This window comes from Pristiophorus japonicus, chromosome 15 (genome assembly GCF_044704955.1).
Source record: "Pristiophorus japonicus isolate sPriJap1 chromosome 15, sPriJap1.hap1, whole genome shotgun sequence".
Taxonomy (NCBI): domain Eukaryota; kingdom Metazoa; phylum Chordata; class Chondrichthyes; family Pristiophoridae; genus Pristiophorus; species Pristiophorus japonicus.
Genome location: NC_091991.1, coordinates 9,067,917 through 9,079,973, shown reverse-complemented (window position 1 = coordinate 9,079,973; position 12,057 = coordinate 9,067,917). Strand labels below are relative to the sequence as shown.

Here is a 12,057-nt window from a genome sequence, read left to right as displayed (position 1 = left end):
TGTCCTGGGCCAATATTTATTGCTCAACCAACATCACTAAAACAGTTTTTCTGCTTGTGGGATCATGCTGTGAGCAAATGCTTGACGCATTTTCTTACATTACAACAGCTATGTAGCGCCCTCAGGTCCAGAATGACGCTGTACAAACACCAGCTCTTTCTTTCTTTAAAGGGAGGCAGAGTTGAATATAAAACACAGGCCAGAAATAAAAGGACGGAGCTCTTCCCTCCACAGACCACGCAATCTTTTTTAAAAATCTTGAGACAGGCAGGCAGCCAGAACTTGATGTTCAAAGAGATTTTATAAAAAGTTGTGTGTGATTTCATCTCACCCGTGAAGGTCATCGACCCAAAGATCAGAAGCCGGCCTATTCAACTGGCCAACTGCACTCCGGCAATGACTCCTCCATGGCCACCACAGCGCAAGACTACTCAATGTTGTGGAGTCCTTGATTAGTTATATCTGACACACTGACGTCAGTGTTCTCGACCAGGCAAACATCCCCCAGCATCGAAGCACTGACCACACGCGACCAGCTCCGTTGGGCGGGCCACAATGTCCGCATGCCCGACACCAGACTCCCAAAGCAAGCGCTCTACTCGGAACTCCTACATGGCAGGTGAGCCCCAGGTGGGCAGACGAAATGTTTCAAGGTCACCCTCAAAGCCGCCTTGATAAAGTGCAGCATCCCTACCGGCACCTGGGAGTCTCTGGACAAAAACCGCCCTCAGTGGAGGAAGTGCATCTGGGAGGGCGCTGAGTCTCATCGCCGAGAGCATGCAGAAAACAAGCGCAAGCAACGGAAGGCGCGTGCGACAAACCAGACTCCCCAACCACCCTTTCCTTCAACCACTGTCTGTCCCACCTGTGACAGAGACTGTAATTCCCATATTGGACTGTACAGTCACCTGAGAACTCACTTTTAGAGTTCGAGGGACCGCCTATGATAATATCTGTTGAAGAGGCCTTTCAGCCTACAGGTGTGCTCAACCACCCGAGACGTTCTACCAACAATATACTGTACTTCCATCTTAGAACTGCAGCACGTGACAAAACTACTGAATACCTTCAAATAAACCTGGAATTTGATGTGTTCGCTGAATCTGTGCACCCAAGAACATAAGAACTAGGAGCAGGAGTCGGCCATTTGGCCCCTTGAGCCTGCTCCGCCATTCAATAAGATCATGGCTGATCTGATCTTGGCCTCAACTCCACTTCCCTGCCCGCTCCCCATAACCCTCGACTCCCCTATCGTTCAAAAATCCGTCTGTCTCCACCGTAAACATATTCAATGACCTAAGGGCTTTTATTTTAAATATAAAGGTGCCCCATAATTTGTTTTTTTAAATATCCGGTTCACGAGGAAAATATACATTACTGTGCAAATAAAAAGTAAAACACTCCTCCCACGTGGGACATCAGTTTCCACACTTCCTCTAACCCGATATCCTGTGCTGGCTGCTCATGGTGTGGCTTGCTCTCCATTTTGGGAAACCAATTACAGATTAGACAAGCGCTTTGCTGAACACCTTCATTCTATCGCAGGTGTCCCATCGAGTGTACAGCTCAAACACAGGCCATTCGGCCCAGTGGGGCCACACCGATGTCTACGCTCCACACGCGCCTCCTCCCACTAATGTGTCCCCTTCAATAAGAACAGAACTTGCGGGAAATACTCAGCGGGTCAGGCAGCATCTGTGAAGAGAGAAAGAAACAAGAGTTAACGTTTCAGGTCGATGACCCTTCCTCGTCAGTTCTGATGAAGGGCCATCGACCTGAAACGTTAACTCTGTTTCTCTCCCCACAGATGCTGCCTGACCCGCTGAGTGTTTCCAGCATTTTCTGTTTTTATTTCAGATTCCAGCATCCGCAGTGTTTTACGTTTGTAATGATGTTCCCTTCAAGCTGCGCGACCACACGGCTGGCTGGTGACCCGGCGCAGGAATTGAAAAAACGCACATGGGTGGAATTTCGAATGGATCGTGCAGCCAGTTAAAGGGGCCGCACAGCCTAAAGAAAAATTACACGGGAATATTGCCTCCCATCCCTCTCTTCATCTCACCCTATCGACAGACCCTTCCAGTCCTTTCTCCCTCATCCGCTTATCTAGCTAACCTCAACCACTCCCTGTGGTAACAAGTTCCACATTCTCACCACTCTCTGGGGAAAGAAGTTTCTCCTGAATTCCCAATTGGATTTATTAGTGCCTGTCTTATATTTATGGCCCGAGATTTGGACTCCCTCACAAGTGGAAACATCTGCTCTACGTCTATCCTATCAAACCCTTTCACAATCTTAAAGACCTCAATCAGGTCACCACCTCTTTTCTAGAGAAAAGTCCAGCCTGTTCAGCCTTTCCTGCTAAATGCATATCCAGATATTTCCTCATAAGAAGCGACCAACGTTCTCTCTAATGGCAAAATTTGCACATGCGCGAAACTGTGAATGGGCCGTGCAGCCCCTTAAAGAGACCACGCACACCAACTAGATTAGGTGGGAAGATTGGATGTGACACCTTAACGTGACACTTTGGCCCCAAGATTCCACAAGATTTGAGCCTGATTTTTAGGAGCAACTGGTGGAGAACGGACTATCTTAGAAATCGCAATTCTCCACATTTTCTTTTCTGCAGTTCTAGTCAGTTAGAACAGTTTCACTTTGGAACAGAATTTTTTCTTCAAAAGGGGGCGTGTCCGGCCACTGACACCTGATTTCAAAGTTTCCACAGTGAAAACGTACTCCAAACTAACTTAGAATGGAGCAAGTGAAGATTTTTGTAGAACTGAAAAAACCTCGTCTACACATTAAAAAATAAGGCGCAGGTTACAAATTAGGCGTCGGGAACGAGGTGGGGGGGGGGGGGGAGGGAAGTCATTAAATTCTATAATAAATCTTTATTTATACTTAGACAAATATTATACAAATAAATCCAACCTGAATAAACATTTAAAAGCAAAGAAAAGATTAAATAAACCATCTTCCTACCTGTGTGAAAGTGTTTCAGGCAGGTTCAGTCAGCTCAGCGGTGTGGCGTCGTTCCCGCGAACGGGAGGCAGGAAGGAGGCAGCCGTTCCCGACGGCGGGCGGGGGGAGGGAGGGAGTGAGGGCCCGACCGACCGACCGCAGCGGGGGGGGGGGAGGCAGGGAGGAGGCAGCCGTTCCCGACGGCAGGGGGGGGACGCCATCGGGAAACGGCTGCCTCAACTTCTGAGGCTTCCTGCAGCCTTCTCACTGCTGCAAGAAGCCTCAGTGCTGATCATGGAAGGGCAATGTGCTTTTATTAAAAAATGTTAAAAAATTAAACAGTTACAAAGAACTACAAAAATGGCCGAGTGCCAATGTTTCCTTCACACTGCGCGTGCGCGAACGCTCCAACGCGCACGCGCAGGGTTGCCGGCATGAAAAAAACTAATTTAAATGGTACCCGCCCCCTCCCACTTACAAAATCGGCACGAGTGGTAGGCTCCACCCCCTGGGCGCCACACCAAGCTGCCATGGAGCTGCAGGGCGCTCCAGAATTGCGTGTTTTTTTTCTGGCGCCGTTTCCGGCGCGAAAAATGGGCGCCCAGCTCGGAGGGGCGCCCGTTTTGTAGCGTGTGGAAACTTGGGGCATTTAATTCCCCATCCTATTCCCACTCTGGCCTCTGTCATTGGCCTCGTTCATTGCTCCAATGTAAAAAGCTCACCTTCTGTTTTGGGTGCACCCTAAGACCCTGTGGCCGTGTGCGACACGGTGGGAGGCCGACGAGCGATATATTAAAATCTTATGTATGGCATGCACTTCCTGTCCACATAAACTTATCTCCTGTGTCATGTTATTGATCGCAAAACCCTGCATCAACATTTCTACAGTGAGAAAAGACTATTGCAGAGTGCAGCTCCAACAACACACAAGAAGCTCGACACCATCCAGGACAAAGCAGCCTGCATGATTGGCACCCCATCCACCACATTCAACATTCACTCCCTCCACCACCGGCGCACCGTGGCTGCAGTGTGCACCATCTACAAGATGCACTGCAGCAACTCGCCAAGGCTTCTTCAGCAGCACCTCCCAAACCCCCGACCTCTCCCACCTAGAAGGACAAGGGCAGCAGGCGCATGGGAACACCACCACCTGCAAATTCCCCCTCTCCAAGTCACACATCATCCTGACTTGGAAATATATCAGCCGTTCCTTCATCGTCGCTGGGTCACAATCCTGGAACTCCCTCCCTAACAGCACCTTCACCACACGGACTGCAGCGGTTCAAGGCGACGGCTCACCACCACCTTCTCAAGGGGCGATTAGTGATGGGCAATAAATGCCGGCCTTGCCAGCGACGCCCACATCCCATGAACGAATTTTTTTTAATTGCCCAGCATGCTGCAGTTTCAGGTTTCTCGCTACCAGGTGATGCAATGGAGCAAGTTGCCACATCCGCCCACCATTTTGCTTTTCACCCGATTTCCAGATGTTTTTACCCATTTATCAGGTGCAGAAAACTCAATTTTCAGATTCTTCCTCGCAATAAAATGTAACACTGGGGAACCCCTTTCCTGGATGTCAGCTGTGGCTCAGTGGGTAGCACTCTCGCCTCTGAGTCAGAAGGTTGTGGGTTCAAGTCTCCACTTCAGGGGTCTGAGCACATAAATCTAGGCTGACACTCCCAGTGCAGTGCTGAGGGAGTGTTGCACTGTCGGAGGTGCTGTCTTTCGGATGAGGCGTTAAGCTGAGGCCCCGTCTGCTCTCTCAGGTGGACGTAAAAGATCCCATGGCACTATTTCGAACAAGTTATCCCCGGTGCCCTGGTCAATATTTATCCCTCACTGAACACAACAAAAACAGATTATCTGGTCATTATCACATCGCTGTTTGTGGGAGCTTGCTGTGCGCAAATTGGCTGCTGTGGTTTCCCACATTACAACAGTGAGGACACTCCATAAGTACTTCATTGGCTGTAAAGCGCTTTGAGACGTTTGGTGGTCGTGAAAGGCGCGATATAAATGCAAGTCTTTCTTTCTCCCTGTTTGTGCGCCTTGCCCCCCGCCATCTGCGACCGTCCAAATGTGAGCCTTGACCCACCCAGCCCACCGTTGGTTTGTCTCAGTCGTACACAGGAACAGGAGGCCAGTCAGCCCCTCGAGCCTGTTCCACCATTCGATGAGGTCATGGCTGATCACTCCCTCCACCTGCCTTGCTTCCTCATCCTTTCATATCCTCGGCTAGCAAAGATCCGTCGATCTCAGATTTAAAACGATTCACTGAGCTAGAACCGACTGCTTTAGGTAAGTTGGGCCTTTACACATTGGAGTTCAGAAGAATGAGAGGTGATCTTATCGAAACATATAAGATAATGAGGGGGCTCGAGAAGGTGGAATGCTAAGGAGAAATTTCCACTCATAGGGGAAACTAAAACTAGGGGGCATTGTCTTAGAATAAGGGGGCACCCATTTAAAACTGAGATGAGGAGGAATTTCTTCTCTGAGGGTGGTAAATCTTTGGAATTCTCTGCCCCAGAGAGCTGTGGAGGCTGGGTCATTGAATATATTTAAGGCGGAGAGAGACAGATTTTTGAGCGATAAGGGAGTGAAGGGTTATGGGGAGTGGGCAGGGAAGTGGAGCTGAGTCCATGATCAGATCAGCCATGATCTTATTGAATGGCGGAGCAGGCGCGAGGGGCCAAATGGCGTATTCCTGCTCCGATTTCTTACGTTCTTTTTGCAGGAGAGAGTTCCACACTTCGACTACCTTGTGTGTTGGCTATCCTCGAGCATTGGGCTCGAGTCGACTCGCTCCTGTCCATCAGATTTCCCTCTCGCTTCTCCCATGTCCTTAACACAGCGGTTAAACTCCAGCATTATCACTCTCAGCATTGTGCCCTCCACCCCTTATCAACCACACTCAAGCTCTGATATGACACGGCAGCTCAGACAGCATGAACTAACAAGAATACTTTACAAAGACCTAAACCCACTTCACCATACAAAGGCACAGTGATAATTGAGAAGTGCACTTGCAATTTAAGAGCCTTTTTTTATTATAACTCAAATGTAAAGGCTATTAGATTTTTTTTTAAACTTGTACAGCAAAAACCAACCAGGAAAGGACCACACACTTAAAATGATTCTCTTATAGACAAATATGCATATTATCTATAATAAATTATAATTAACTCTCTAAGTGCTTCAGCCTTTAGATCAAAGACCCATTAAAGATTTTCAGTTTTTCAAATGACCTTTCACATCAGTTCAACTGTCGTAACAAGATTCACCATCTGATGTGGGACGGGCGGGGTTAAGAGAACCAGTTATGTGGCCATCAGGACAGGAACTTAGCCTTCCCCGTCACCCCACACTCACCAGGAGCAACGCCACGGGAGAGTTACTTGTTGATTTTGTTTTTAAAGCAGTATATCTAGCACACAGAGACATCAGACTTTAATCACTGATGCAAAACAAACCTAACTTGCTGGGCGCTTCTGACCTGCAGCATAAAACTGACAAGGCATCTTCCAACCCGCAAAACTCCCTGACCAAACAATTATACTCTGACCTGAGCCTTTGATTACTTTATAGTTAAACTTTGTAGCCTTAATTCACAAAGAAGTGGAAGACAGTACATCACCACTTCTTGACGTAAACCTACATGTCGTTTTTAGCAGAATTTTCATGTGGTTACATCAACAATTACAGAAGAACACGAAAAATAGGAGCAGGAGCAGGAATAGGCCATACGGCCCCTCGAGCCTGCTCCGCCATTCAATGAGATCATGGCTGATCTTCTACCTCAACTCCACTTTCCCACCCGATCCCTATATCCCTCGATTCCCCGAGTGTCCAAAAATCTATCGATCTCTGTCTTGAATAAACTCAACGACTGAGCATCCACGGTCCTTCGGGGGAGAGAATTCCAAAGATTCACCACCCTCCGAGTAAAGAAATTCCCCCTCATCCTGAGACTGTGACCCCTGGTTCTAGACTCTCCAGCCAGGGGAAACAACCTCTCAGCATCTACCCTGTCAAGCCCCCTCAGAAATTGATATGTTTCATATATTGATGCTATATTGCCCTTGACAAAAAGTTTTATTTTGAGGGGGAATAAAGCAACAAATAAAAAATTGGGTCATGCATGTTTAAATTGTTCATAGTGCAGTAAAACAAGATTATTTTTGCTGATGTATACCATTTATAATTTCATTATCTGCCAATTTGGAGCTTTAAGCATCACTCAATGAATTAAAGTGACTTGTTAAAACATTTGAAAAAGCAGTCTTTGTTTCCACTGAGTGTGTCAAACATGAACATAATGATGCAAATCAAATCGCTGCCACAATACATTGCAATATAAGCAAATGGTATCTTCACTAATAAAATCTATCCTGCTTCTTCTCCAATCCCAGGTATCAACAAAGCAGTATCGGCTCAGGCTCTGGTCTTCAAGCCCCTGTCTGGTGTTAATTTACATCCCAAATCACAGACCCCAGTAAAAAGAATAAAGCATTTCTATCACGTCTTTCACCACCTTGGAACATCCCAAAGCGCTTTGCAGCCAATGGAGCGTAATCACTGTTACAATGTGGGAAACGCGGCAGCCAATTTGCGCACAGCAAGCTCCCACAAACAGCAATGTGATAACGACCAGATCATTTGTTTTAGTGATGTTGATTGAGGGAGAAATATTGGTCAGGGCACCGGGGATAACTTCCCTGCTCTTCCCCAAAATAGTGCCATGGGATCTTTTATGTCTACCTGAGAGAGCAGAAAAAAGACAGCACCTCCAACAAGACAGCACTCCCTCAGAACTGCACTTAAGTGTCAGTCTAGATTTATGTGCTCAAGTCTCTGGAGTGGGACTTGAAACCACAACCTTCTGACTCAGAGGCAAATACGCTGTCCACTGAGCCACAGCCGACAATCTCTTTTGACCCCCAATCCCAGACTCATGCCTTTGATCCCAGTCTCAAATTATTTTTTCAGTCTCCAAACTCTCATCTCTAATGCAGTCCAGGACTCAGCCACACACCCCGGATCTTTGGTCTCGGATTCCAGGTCACACTGTCAGACCCCAATTTCCAATCCCAGTTCACGACCTTTGATCCCTGATCCCATCTCAGAGTCCAGTCTCTGATCCCAATCGCATCTCAGACCCCAGTCTCCGATCCCAATCGCATCTCAGACCCCAGTCTCCGATCCCAATCGCATCTCTGACCCCAGTCTCCGATCCCAATCGCATCTCAGACCCCAGTCTCCGATCCCAATCGCATCTCAGACCCCAGTCTCCGATCCCAATCACATCTCAGACCCCAGTCTCCGATCCCAATCGCATCACAGACCCCAGTCTCCGATCCCAATCGCATTTCTGACCCCAGTCTCCGATCCCAATCGCATCTCAGACCCCAGTCTCCGATCCCAATCGCATCTCTGACCCCAGTCTCCGATCCCAATCGCATCTCAGACCCCAGTCTCCGATCCCAATCGCATCTCAGACCCCAGTCTCCGATCCCAATCGCATCTCAGACCCCAGTCTCCGATCCCAATCGCATCACAGACCCCAGTCTCCGATCCCAATCGCATTTCTGACCCCAGTCTCCGATCCCAATCGCATCTCAGACCCCAGTCTCCGATCCCAATCGCATCACAGACCCCAGTCTCCGATCCCAATCGCATCACAGACCCCAGTCTCCGATCCCAATCGCATCACAGACCCCAGTCTCCGATCCCAATCGCATCACAGACCCCAGTCTCCGATCCCAATCGCATCTCAGACCCCAGTCTCCGATCCCAATCGCATCTCTGACCCCAGTCTCCGATCCCAATCGCATCTCAGACCCCAGTCTCTGATCCCAATCGCATCTCAGACCCCAGTCTCCGATCCCAATCGCATCTCAGACCCCAGTCTCCGATCCCAATCGCATCTCAGACCCCAGTCTCCGATCCCAATCGCATCTCAGACCCCAGTCTCCGATCCCAATCGCATCTCAGACCCCAGTCTCCGATCCCAATCGCATCACAGACCCCAGTCTCCGATCCCAATCGCATCACAGACCCCAGTCTCCGATCCCAATCGCATCTCAGACCCCAGTCTCCGATCCCAATCGCATCTCTGACCCCAGTCTCCGATCCCAATCGCATCTCAGACCCCAGTCTCTGATCCCAATCGCATCTCAGACCCCAGTCTCCGATCCCAATCGCATCTCAGACCCCAGTCTCCGATCCCAATCGCATCTCAGACCCCAGTCTCCGATCCCAATCGCATCTCAGACCCCAGTCTCCGATCCCAATCGCATCTCAGACCCCAGTCTCCGATCCCAATCACATCTCAGACCCCAGTCTCCGATCCCAATCGCATCTCAGACCCCCTTATCCGATCCCAATCGCATCTCAGACCCCAGTCTCCGATCCCAATCGCATCTCAGACCCCAGTCTCCGATCCCAATCACATCTCTGACCCCAGTCTCCGATCCCAATCGCATCTCAGACCCCAGTCTCCGATCCCAATCGCATCTCTGACCCCAGTCTCCGATCCCAATCGCATCTCTGACCCCAGTCTCCGATCCCAATCGCATCTCAGACCCCAGTCTCCGATCCCAATCACATCTCAGACCCCAGTCTCCGATCCCAATCGCATCTCAGACCCCCTTATCCGATCCCAATCGCATCTCAGACCCCAGTCTCCGATCCCAATCGCATCTCAGACCCCAGTCTCCGATCCCAATCACATCTCTGACCCCAGTCTCCGATCCCAATCGCATCTCAGACCCCAGTCTCCGATCCCAATCGCATCTCTGACCCCAGTCTCCGATCCCAATCGCATCTCAGACCCCAGTCTCCGATCCCAATCACATCTCAGACCCCAGTCTCCGATCCCAATCGCATCTCAGACCCCAGTCTCCGATCCCAATCGCATCTCTGACCCCAGTCTCCGATCCCAATCGCATCTCTGACCCCAGTCTCCGATCCCAATCGCATTTCTGACCCCAGTCTCTGATCCCAGTCTCACTCTCAGCCCCCAGTCTCCGATCCCAATCGCATCTCAGACCCCAGTCTCCGATCCCAATCGCATCTCTGACCCCAGTCTCCGATCCCAATCGCATCTCTGACCCCAGTCTCCGATCCCAGTCTCACTCTCAGACCCCAGTCTCCGATCCCAGTCTCACTCTCAGACCCCAGTCTCCGATCCCAGTCTCACTCTCAGACCCCAGTCTCCGATCCCAATCGCATCTCTGACCCCAGTCTCCGATCCCAATCGCATTTCTGACCCCAGTCTCCGATCCCAGTCTCACTCTCAGACCCCAGTCTCCGATCCCAATCGCATCTCTGACCCCAGTCTCCGATCCCAGTCTCACTCTCAGACCCCAGTCTCCGATCCCAGTCTCACTCTCAGACCCCAGTCTCCGATCCCAGTCTCACTCTCAGACCCCAGTCTCCGATCCCAATCGCATCTCTGACCCCAGTCTCCGATCCCAATCGCATCTCAGACCCCAGTCTCCGATCCCAATCGCATCTCTGACCCCAGTCTCCGATCCCAATCGCATTTCTGACCCCAGTCTCCGATCCCAGTCTCACTCTCAGACCCCAGTCTCCGATCCCAATCGCATCTCAGACCCCCTTATCCGATCCCAATCGCATCTCAGACCCCAGTCTCCGATCCCAATCGCATCTCAGACCCCAGTCTCCGATCCCAATCGCATCTCTGACCCCAGTCTCCGATCCCAATCGCATCTCAGACCCCAGTCTCCGATCCCAATCGCATCTCTGACCCCAGTCTCCGATCCCAATCGCATCTCTGACCCCAGTCTCCGATCCCAATCGCATCTCAGACCCCAGTCTCCGATCCCAATCGCATCTCAGACCCCAGTCTCCGATCCCAATCGCATCTCTGACCCCAGTCTCCGATCCCAGTCTCACTCTCAGCCCCCAGTCTGTGAGCCAGTGTCAGGTCCCACTGTCTATGACTCAGCCTCCGGCCCTGACACAGCCCCCCGGGGCTCCCCATTGTCCCGCTCCCTCACGGGGGGGCCTGTCACTGCACCCCCCCTTCCCCCCCCCCCCGGACTCCCAGCCTATCCCCCTCTCACCCCCCAGCCCCAGGCAGGGCCGGGCCCCCCCACACACACACACACACACACCCCCCGCTCCCTCCCCCGGCCCTCGGCCGCGCCGTTACCTGAGCGCCGCTGCCCGCCTGCCTGTGCCTGTGCCTGTGGGTGAGAAGGTGTGCGGCTCCCGGCCGCTGCGGCTGCCCGCCGCCCCTCGGCTCAGTGCGGCCCCGACACTCAGGCCCCGAGCGGCGGCGCCATCACAACACCCACCGCCCGGCCACACCTCACTTCCGCTTCCGCCCGCAGTGGGCGGGGCCACAGGCGGGCATGGGGCGGGGCCACAGGTGGCAGGGCTCAGGTACAGGAGACAGGTGGACGGAGGTGTTCCAAGCTCCAGCCTTGGTCACTTGTGCAGGAGATTGAATGAAGTGCAATGGATTTTGGTCTCCCTGTTTCGTAATGCACGCTGAAAAGAAAAAATGTAAATGTACCGTCACCCATTCCGTGCACTGTATAGTGACACGTGTAATGTAATTTGTCGAATGTACGACAGTGTATCTATCCCGTATTGTACCGAATTGTACTTGAAATGCAAAGCAAGGAAATGTATCGAACGGAACTGCCGTCAGCACCTAAATGTAGTGTATGGGATTGCTGACCGCAGCTAAATGTACTGAACTGCTTTTGAATGTACTGTACAAATTTTTATATGAATAAAGTATATTTTGAAATTAAAAAAATGTTGGTCTCCCAAGCCAAGGAAGGATATACTTACCATCAAGAGAATGCAACGAAAGTTCACCAGACTGCTTCCTGGGATGGGGGGGAATTGTCCTCCGAGGAGAAATTGAGCAGACAAGGCCTGTATTCTCTAGAGTTTAGAAGATTAAGAGGTGATCTCATTGAAACATACAAAATTCTTACAGGGCTTGACAGGGTAATGCAGGGAAGATGGTTTCCCCCTGGGCTGGGGAGTCGAGAACCAGGGGTCACAGTCTCAGAATAAGGGGTCACCATTTAGGGCTGAGATGAG

The 12,057-nt window shown here is 50.7% G+C and overlaps 1 protein-coding gene across 1 annotated transcript in view; it reads right to left on the bottom strand.

Moving 5' to 3' along the window:
* The window catches only part of scyl2 (SCY1 like pseudokinase 2), an 84,653-nt gene extending 73,341 nt beyond the window's left edge, over positions 1 to 11,312 (bottom strand). Inside the window, exon 1 of the mRNA XM_070900121.1 lies at positions 11,150 to 11,312. The gene's annotated coding sequence lies outside the window, so the exon portion shown is untranslated. The remainder of the gene's footprint in view (positions 1 to 11,149) is intronic.
* Positions 11,313 to 12,057: the final 745 nt, after the last annotated feature.